The sequence below is a fragment of the Echinops telfairi genome, unplaced genomic scaffold (assembly GCF_000313985.2).
Source record: "Echinops telfairi isolate 266 unplaced genomic scaffold, ASM31398v2 ScPeMD7_7466;HRSCAF=8504, whole genome shotgun sequence".
NCBI lineage: Eukaryota > Metazoa > Chordata > Mammalia > Afrosoricida > Tenrecidae > Echinops > Echinops telfairi.
The window spans coordinates 4,791,295-4,801,515 of NW_022111366.1; the positions used below are offsets into that span (position 1 = coordinate 4,791,295).

The 10,221-nt window shown below is 45.1% G+C and overlaps 1 protein-coding gene across 1 annotated transcript in view; it reads right to left on the bottom strand.

The window, feature by feature from the left end:
• TENT5C (terminal nucleotidyltransferase 5C) overlaps nucleotides 1–3,011 on the bottom strand; it is a 30,919-nt gene extending 27,908 nt beyond the window's left edge. The window contains exon 1 of the mRNA XM_045283742.1: nucleotides 2,927–3,011. The gene's annotated coding sequence lies outside the window, so the exon portion shown is untranslated. The remainder of the gene's footprint in view (nucleotides 1–2,926) is intronic.
• Nucleotides 3,012–10,221: the final 7,210 nt, after the last annotated feature.

Sequence of the window (10,221 nt, forward strand, 5' to 3'; positions counted from 1 at the left end):
GCTTCCCCACCACTTCTCAGCATTGCCAGTCACTTCTGATTTCCAGCAGCCCTGTAAGACAGAGTGGAGCTGCCTGAGGGTGTCCAAGGCTGTAACCTGTATGGCAGTAGATCACCGGTCTTTCCTCATCTGGAGCAGCTGGTGGATTAGAGTGTCCAACCTTTAATTTAGCAGTCAAGCTTGACCCTAACTCCACCAAGGGCCCTCCAATTTCTCTAGTTCACTTAAGCTTTCCCATGTCACTGCACTGCTTCTGAGTGCTTGGGTTGCCTTTCTTTAGTGGCCATGACAGGCTCACAACATACCAGAGATGGAAGGTGGCCATCAAGTTACTACTGATTTGCACCATAAAAGAACTGTGGTTCTCTAATTCACTATCAAATGCTGCCAGTTAATGGTATAGTGAGAACAAGGCCACTATGGTCTACTTTTTTAAGTTAGCTTTATTGCTGGGCTGTTCCTTGGACTTCTAGAAGCCAGGAATCCTCTGTTCTCCGATGGGTAGTGCAAGATGTGAATATCTGGCCTGGCCCTGAACACAGGGTGATGATGTAGGCTAAGAGCATGCACCACTGGGAGATAGGGGTGGGGAGGGCTTTGAAACCGAGAAAGATCTCTATGTACTATTCGAATTCATAGTCGGGCTGGAAAACCACGTAGGGAAGTTATTAGTGCTCAATCGCACACTTACTTGGACCAACAGCCTACGAGCCAAATCCTTCCCCTCAGAGTTCCACGATACGAGGTGATTATGGTGGAAGAAATCCGAAATAGAAAGTGGTGCTGTTAGCTCCAGGTACACACACCAGAAATCTGGGGCCTTCATTTTGGTAAAGGGACCCTGGTGGGGTTAGGCACTCACTGCTATTTGGAAGCTCCTTGGTTCCAACCCACCAGAGGCTCCTAGGGAGAAGGACCTGGCAGTCTACTGCTACAAAGATGTATTCCCTTGGAATGCCCCCGGGGAAGTTCTACTTTACCGGACAGGTTTCCATAAACGAGAATTGATGGCAACAGATTCAGTGATAAGAGGTTTGAGCTAACAATTTAGAGAAACTGGTAGTAAATAATAACTTTGATGGTATACACACACACAACCACAACCACCAGAACAATTATGTACAATATACCAATCTTATATACAATTATATGCAACACGCAAGCCAATACACAATTCTGAAACTCACTAGGGGCACACCTTATGACAAGGTGTCAGTTATCTGAAGGAAAATGAACTGAACTCTAGAGAAAATCCTGAGGGCCGCTTCAGCTGGCTGCAGAAGTCAGTCAGTCTTCCCTCTTCCTCACTCCTACCCCCACCCCTTCGGAGTCCAGAAGTCTCAGGTGTCACTCTCCAATATACCTCTGGGGATTTAAGGCACAGCAGTTCTTGGTAAGTGCTCGCACCACCTTCCTTGCTGGCTGGCTGCTTTGCCTGCCTGCCTGCTTGCCCAGTTACTACTCCCGTTGAAAGGTCTGCATAGCCAACAGTGGCCAACCTCATCCCCTCCCCTAGAGGACAGCTGAGCCAAACTAGGCGCCTACTTCAGAATTTAATTCGATTAATTTACTTTGGGTGGTGGCGGCGGGGGAGGGGTCCGCTGGGGTTCTGAAGCCACCTATCAAATACCCACCCAACCAAGTAGTCACAATATAAATGATTCCAAGAGCACTTTTGATAAGCCCTTCGTTGTTTACATGTAACACTATAAAATACAACGTTAAAAAGGAAACACATCTCCATTGAAGACGAGGTAGGCCCCCACAGAGCATTCCTGGGGCAGTGGATGGGGAGCCGAATCATCCCTCCCAGAGAGGTCCAAACCCTAACCCGCAGGCCCACAGACTGAACGTAGCGCGGTCCGGGGCTGTCAAGGCAAACTCGCCAGAGGTTTCTCACCCAGTCTTCCCTTCCTTAGCTGACGCACCGGCGCGCTTTCTCACCTGCTTCATACCGTGGTTAGGTGTGCAGGGCACAACATGCCCCCTACAGGCTCCTCGCCCTCTGGGGCCTTCTCCTATCCCGCTCCCTCCTCCGCCCGCATATCTGCGAAGGAGCACCGGGATTGCGACACCTCCCCAGCAACCGCGCCTCTGAGCCACCAGCAAGCACCGCTACCCCGGTCGCCTAACGCGTCATGACTTTACGCCTACCTAATAAATGAGAGTCATGGCTCAAGCGCAGGGAGCGTTTTCACAGGCACCGTATTTCCCAAAAGTTTCCGAGAGACGCGCAGCGCTCGGGTCACTCACGGTGCCCACAGTCGACTGAATCCAAGAACCGAGAGGGCTTCTCCACTACCCCACCGGCCTTCAAAGCCCGGTACGGGCACGGAGCCTAAAAAGGGCACCTCGCCTCCTGCGTCCTCCGACACACGCAGCGCTTCTCCGGGAATCCCCCCGACCGCTGCATCCCCAACCGCGCCTTTGGAAAGCGCCGGATTGGAATCCGCGCTGGTTCCGCCAGCCGGTGGAGGTGCGCGCGCCTTCCGGGGCGCAGGGGTATGCGGCGGGCACCGCAAGCCAGGCCCGGGCGGCGGGGCCACCGTCTGATCCGGGGAGGACGTTGGAGCCCCCATCGCTCCCTCTTCGGCCGCCCAGCCAGCGCCCAGCAAGCGCGCAGCCCCACAGACGCTCGCAGCAGGAACTCCCACAAGTTTGCCAAGCCTCGGCAGAAGTCTCTGGAAAGTTGGAGCCCTGTCTCCGAGCGTCTCGCCTGGTCTTCCGGGGCGGGTGCGCACGGGGAAGGGGTCTTGGCCAGAGATGGAGGGGGACTTGAGGACCGAAACCGGGCACCTGTGCGCACCTCCCCTCCAAACTGGTCAAAGGCTGGAACACTAGGCAGGGGCAGACCCGGAGAACAGGGGCAGCGTTCACTGGGGGCGCTGCAGCCTCGCACCTTTAGGGGAAGGGGCTGTCAACTCACCTGGGAGTTTGGGAGAGGACGCGACAGAGGCAGGACCTTGGCGTGGGCAGCCCCCCAGCAGGAGCGGCGCGGTCACTACAGCCCCTAGGCAGCGGCACAGAGTGAGCGGTCCTGCCGCCGCCCCCTCCGCTCTTATACGGCCTGACCACGCCCCCGCACGCCGCTCCCGCCCCTGCCCCCGCCTCTAAGCCTGCCCTCCCGGGAGAGCCGGGGAGCGGGGCGGAGCAACCCGGACCCGCCCGGCACCTTGGGCCGGGCGCTGACGGGAGAGGGTTGGGCGAGAGTTGCCCTCTGATTGGCTCCTCTGGTGAATGGTTGCTGAGAGACGAGTAAATCTTCAGCGGGGCGGGGGTGGGAGGGGCGTGTATACCGTTGAGGGAATGCGCAGGCGCAATAGAGAGCGCTGGAGGCTGCGGAGCCTTCCCCGTAACGTAGTTACCCCCAAGTTTTCTACGTTCACTACACTCTTTTCCGCCTTTCTCCTGTCTCAACCTGTCGCCCCCCACCCCGCTCTAAAATTTTCCATCTCTTTAACGCTCCATTCCTGGCCCGTTTGTCTTCTTTTTTCTCTGGGACTTTTCTTGCTAGTTCTTCTCCCACGTTCAAACGTCTGGGAACGGGGAATGAACCGACCTTTGGTTTCTGATTCCTCTCGCAAACTAGGTGGGGATAACGGGATGCGCCACCCCGCGTCTGCCAGTTTGTGGTACCGCAGAGGCTGCCGTCAGGACTTCAAATTGGAGCAGGGTCACCCGTGGTGGACAGATTTAAGCGGAGCTTCCAGACTAAGACTGGCTAAGAAAGAAAGACCTGGTGCCCTACTTCTAAAAAAGAAAGAAAGAAAGAGTTATCCGTATTGTCTAATTTAGTGATGAGCCTCTCAGGCTGGGAGGCACTCAAAATACGACCGGGGGAACAGCTGCTGCCTCAAAGTTAAGTTGACCCTGATGATGCGGATGCAGTAAATTTTTCTTTTCCTTCCATTTGCTGGTGTGACATGACTAAATGAGAAGAAAAGCTGCAAATTTTCATTAATGATCAAAACATAGAATATATTAAGTATGACTAGGAAAATTGAGAATCGTCAAAACAAATGGATTCATGTCATAGGCATTAGTAAGCTAAAATGGACTGGCGCTGGCAATTTCAACTGGAAAATCATGTGATCTATGCCAGGATAAGAGGCAGAAAGGGCATCACATTGATAACAAAGAGTATTTAGAGATCAATTCTGAAGTACAATACTGTCAGGGATAGGATAATATCCATTTGCCTAGAGGAAGACCAGTTAATATAAAGATTGTTTACATTGACAAACCAACCAGTAATATCAAAATGAAAAATAAAATGAAAGACTTTTACCAGCTCTAAAGTCTGAAAGTGATCCAACATGCAATCAAAATGTATTGATAATTAAAATCAATGTGAACATTAAAGACAAATGAAGTGTCGATCATTGGTGTTGGTGATAGAAACATCAGAGATCACATGCATCTTGAAAGGCTGGTGACTTATTCACTGCAAATACCTTTTAGTCAGCATCACCAACAGCAACTGCACATGAGGACGTTGCTGGGTGGAAGCCACAGGAATCAGATTAACTACATCTGTGTAAAGAGTCAAGGGTGAAACTCAAGATCCATTAAAGCAAGGCTAAGGACCAACTGTGGAACAAATCATCAGTTGCTTATATGCAATTTTAAGTTGAAGATAAAATTAAAACAAGTCCATGAAAGTCAGAGCACCACCTTGTACATATCCCACTCGAATTTTAAGACCACCTCAATAATAGATGTAACACATTGAACACTAATGACCAAAGCTTAATGACTGAAGCAAAGGCTCATTAAATGATAGAAAAGACCAAAGTGGATGTCAGGAGAGACTTAGAAACTTGATCTTGGATGTAAATTAACTAGAGCTAATGAAAGAAATGTTGACATAAAAGTAAAAGAACAGGAGATTTCCAAGAGCAAGTGAAGAAGACAAAGTATTAAATGAGATGTGCAAAGACGGAGTTAGAAAAGCAAAAATGAAGAGCATGCTTAAGATTTCTTAGGCTGAAATAACTGAAGAAAAAAATACAAGCCTAAATTGGAAATATCAAAGGACTGTTAGCCACAAGGTCAGTGTTTCAAACACACCAGCTGCTCTGAGGGAGAAAGATGAGATTGTGTTCTGCCATAAAGACTTACAGACTCAGAAGTCCTATACAGAGTCTCTGAGTCAATCAACCCAATGGAAATGGGTTTGATTTTAGTATGGGCAAGATATCAAATGACACAGAAAGCATCAAGGAAAGATGGAAGGAATACATAGCCATTGTACCAAAAAGAATTAGTCAATGGTCAACTAGGAGGTAGCATATGATTAAGAATCAATGTGAAGGAGGAAGTACAAGCTACACTACTGGCATTAGTGAAAAACAAAGCTCCAGGAATTGTGAGCATATCCCAGTTGAGATGCTTCAACAAAAGGACATGAGATTGGGAGCACTCATCTATGCCAAGAAATTTGGACGGCAGTCACATGGCCAACCAACTGATAGAGGTCCATATTATTGTCCATTCAAAAAGGTGATCCAACCAAAGTCAGGAATTCTCAATTAGCGTCATTACAAGTAAGATTTTGTTGAAGATCATAATTTTTAAATGGTTGTGGCAATACATCAACAGGGAACTGGCAAAATTCAAGCCAGATTCAGAAAAGGTGGTGAAACAAGAGAAGTCATTGGTGGTATCAGATGGACGTTGCCTGAAAGCAGAGAATACCAGAAATGTGGTTGACTTTGTTTTATGGAGGATGCAAAAGGATCTAATAGTGTGGTGGATTATAACAATTTGGATAAGATTTGGAAGAATGGGAATTCCATAACAATTGTGCTCATGCAAAACCTGTACATAGACTGACAAGCAGTTATTTGAACAGAACAGAGGGAAATTAAGTGTTTCAAATCAGGAAAGGTGTGCATAAGATTACATCTTTTTGCCACATTTATTCAATCTGTATGGTGAGCAAGTGATCTCAGCAGCTGGTCTATATGAAGATGAATATAGCTTCAGGATTGGAGGAAGACTCGTTAGCAACCTGTAATATTCATATGATACCACCTTGCTGGCTGAAAGTGAAGAGGACTTAAAGTACTTGAATTACACCTCATTATAACACAAAAACTCTCAAAACTACACCAATAAGCAACATTATGGTAAATGGAGAAAATATTGAAGTTGCCAAAGATCTAATTTTCTTTGACTCTACAATCCACATCCACGGAAACAACAGTTACATATGTAGTGTGTTGGACAAATCTGTTGCGGAAGATATCTTTAAAGCATTTAAAAGTAAAAATGTCTCTTTCAGGATGAAGGGGATAGCTGAACCCAAGCCGTGGTACATTCACTCACCTCACACACATGCAAAATCTTCACAATGAATACGAAAGACCAAAGGGAGGGGAATGCATTTGATTATTGTGCTGAGCAAGAATATTGGATATACCATGAACTGCCAAGAGAGTGAAGTTTTTCCAGAAATCTGTCTTAGAAGAAGTCTGACCAGCAGGCTCCTTGAAAGCCAGCGTGGGTATGTTCTCAAGAGGGACCAGTCCCCAGAGAAGGACATCACGCTTGATCAAGCAAGAGGGTCAGTGAAAATGAGGAAGACTTTCACTGAGCGATTAATGCAGTGGCTGCAGCAAGGAGCTCCAATGTGGCAAGATTGTGAGGGTGGTGCCGAACCAGGCCATGTTTCCTTATGTTGTAGGGTCAGTATGGTTTAGAACTGGATCAGTAGCATCCAACAGTAACAAGAAAGGGGACCTCATTGGGGACAGGGCTGGTGCACGTGTCCTCATTTACACCCCGTGTGCAGTTAGTGGCATTAAGGGCTTCGGGGAGTTCATGACTGATCCCTGGAAACACAACTGCTTCAATCCTGCTCTGTTATGTTAAAAGGTCAGTCTGTAAATTACATAACGAGTAGGCAGGAATTGGACACCATCCATTGATGTCAGAGCAACCTGGCTTAGAGCCAGATACTAAATTCAGATTCACCTGAATCTAGATCTCCATTTGCCACTTAACTATCTGTAAGGACTTGGGAAAGTAAATTAACCCTCCAGAAACCTCATTTCCTCACCTGTGAAATGGGACTGAGATGGAACAGCTATGTAAGGTTATATAAGTATGGAATAAGACTTGGAAAGTGATTAATTAATGCAGCGCTAGATATAGTGTGTGAAGTGTTATTTATATCAAAGAATAGCTATTGTTATTTATAACACATTTATTGAGCTCCTAATTTGTATCAACTCCTCTACTGGCTGCTAGTGGGAAAAGTTGTTTCCCAAACAATTTGCCTATCCCTCCCTCTTTCCACCCATGCTTGATAATTTTTATGTGTAATTTTAACAGTTTTACTGACATGTAATCCACATATCATACAGTTCAAAGGTTTTATTGAGTAAAAAGAGTTATGAAATCATCATCACAATCCATTTTAAAACATTTTCTTATTTCTTATTATTAGCTCCGCATCATCCCCAGTATCCCATCATAATCATAAGTAACTATATAACATAGTTACTGTCTCTATAGATTTACCTATCCTGAATTTCACTTAAAGTCATAAAAAAAGAAAAACCCCAACAACAACCACCCCCCCAAACCAGAGAAACATCAATCCCAAATAAAGGAAGTAATAATAAAAATTAGAACTAAATTAAAAATTTTAAAGAGGTCAAAGGGGAAACAAATAATAAGGTATCAAACTTAACTATATCTGCATTACAGTGAACCCTCACCACTTCGCCCTTCGACTTCCGCGGCTTCACTCTATCGCGGTTTTTGTGTAACAGCGCATGCTCTGTCATTACTGCCACTGATTGGCTCATACTGTGCACGCTTGATGCCATAAATAATATAATAAATAATAAATGATAATTGTAACATCCAAAATGTTTTACTGTATTTTCCCTTTTTCGTTTAATAAATTGGGTAATATGAGTGTAATGGTGACTAAAGGGTGTTTTTTCATGTCCTCTATGCTCTAACTATGAAAATATTTGATTTACAAATAAGGAATCCTACTTCGCGGAATTTCATTTATCACGGTAGGGTCTAGAACCGATTAACCGCGATAAATGAGGGTTCACTGTAATTTGCTTTCCAATACACACTGTCTGAGGGCAAGGCTGTTTATGTCCTGGGTCAATAGAGGTAATTCCCTGGAGGCATAATCCATGTGCAGACTCTACAATGGAATTGGGGTTTTCTCTGTCATCTGTAGCCTTGTGCAAACTGGGTGCTCAGAATTTAAGATCTAATACAGTTTCCTCCTCTGGGCTTGGATTTTATTATTTACCCTCCTATATCACACAAGCTGGTGTGCTTCCCCTTTGTGGACTTGGATGACCCCTCACTTAGATGGCTGCTGGTTGTTTTAAGACCCCAGACCCTATGCTTTCTGACAACTGGGCACCATCTGACTTCTTTTCCACACTTTGCTATAGCACCCAAATTTTCAGTGGTCCCTTCATGAGGGTTAAGTATCGAGCAGAGCCTCATGAAAAAAATAGATTGTTCTTTGTTCTTAGGACTTCCAGTTAAGTGCAAGCTCAAAATCCATTCATGTATCTTAAGTTTATGTATCCTCGGTTCACTTTAGCAAATTCCTGCCGGAATTAAGTGTGGATCTCAGTGGCTGCCAGGCTACAGACCTCAAATAGGTGCCTGCCCTAGGAGGGTCTCCTGGATCATCATTGGAAATGATCATCAGACCCTATTACTTATCCTGAAAGCAGGATGTGAATACGGTCTGATCATTATTTTTCACTCTTTGTTTTTGAGGTCTAGCCTTTGTCACGTGCACATATATTAAGTGAACAGCGTGATAAAACTTTAAATACGTAACTAGCACACAGATCTAGATCATTCCCAGTTTTCTCATGCCCCTTCCCATTCAGTTTCCCACAAGGGAAGCGTTGTTCTGACCTCTCATCACCGGTTCATATTACCACTGTTTGAACTTGGAGAGGTTAATAATATTGTGTGTTCTTTTGTGCTTGCCTTCTTTCTTTCTATGAACTTCATCTATGCTGCTGTGCGTGTGATTTCTTCATATTTATCCTCATGTATCATTCCATTATACAAATGTCTAACAAGGCATGCAGCAATACTAACCGTTGGTGAGTGGGTTACATCACGTTTTTGCTGATTATGAGTGAAGATACACATCTTCTGATACATGACTTTTAATCCGTAGAGCATTCCTATATGTTGGATAGATCCCAGGTTTAGAATTGCTGGATTAGAATTTATGCACGAAAGGTCACGCTCGTTGAGCTGATTTAGTCTCATAACAACCCGATAGCACGGGGTAGAACTGCCCTGTGTCCAAGGCTGCGTGCATATCTTGATGGATGCACACGGCTACATCTTTGTACCACAGAGCAGGTTCAAACCATGGATCTTTCTGTAAGCGGCAGAGCACTTAACCACTCTGCCACCACCACCCCCACCACCCCCACCCCTGCAGCTTTCAATAGACCACCAAATGGCTTTCCGAAGTGGTCTATTAATTTATCTTCAAACCGGTGAAAAGAGATGTCGAGTTGCTCCACTTTATGCCAGGATAGGTATTGCCAACCATTTTAATTTTAAAATGTGCAAAGTGTGTCTCATTGTGATCCAAATGTGTCTGACCGTGAATGGTGACCCTCTCATGAATTCACTAACCCTTCTGAGTGTGTTTCTGTGAGGCGTCTGCCTTCTGAAGGCTTGGCCTATTTTGCAGTGTTGTCTACCTTTTCTTAATGATCTGGAGGAGGTTTTTTTTTTATATAGTCTGGATGAGGCTTTTGTCAAATATACGAATTACTTTTTCCCCTTCTGTAGCTTACTTTTATTCTTTTAATGCTATCTCTCTTTAATTAAATACTTTTATTGGGGGCTCTTACATCTCTTGTAACAATCCATGCATTCATTCATTGTGTCAAGTACATTTGCACATATGCCGCCATCATCATTTTCAAAGCATTCTCTTCCCACTTGAACCCCTGATATCAGCTCCCCAATTTTTCCCCTTCCTACCCCGCCACCCTCCCTCACGAACCTTTGATAAGTTATGAATTATTATTTTCATATCTTACATTATCTTAATGCTATATTTTAAAAATCATTTTATCAGGGGCTCATATAACTCTTATCACAATCCATACATATATCAATTGTGTAAAGCACATTTGTACATTGATTGCCCTCATCATTCTCAAAACATTTGCTCTCCACTTAAGCCCC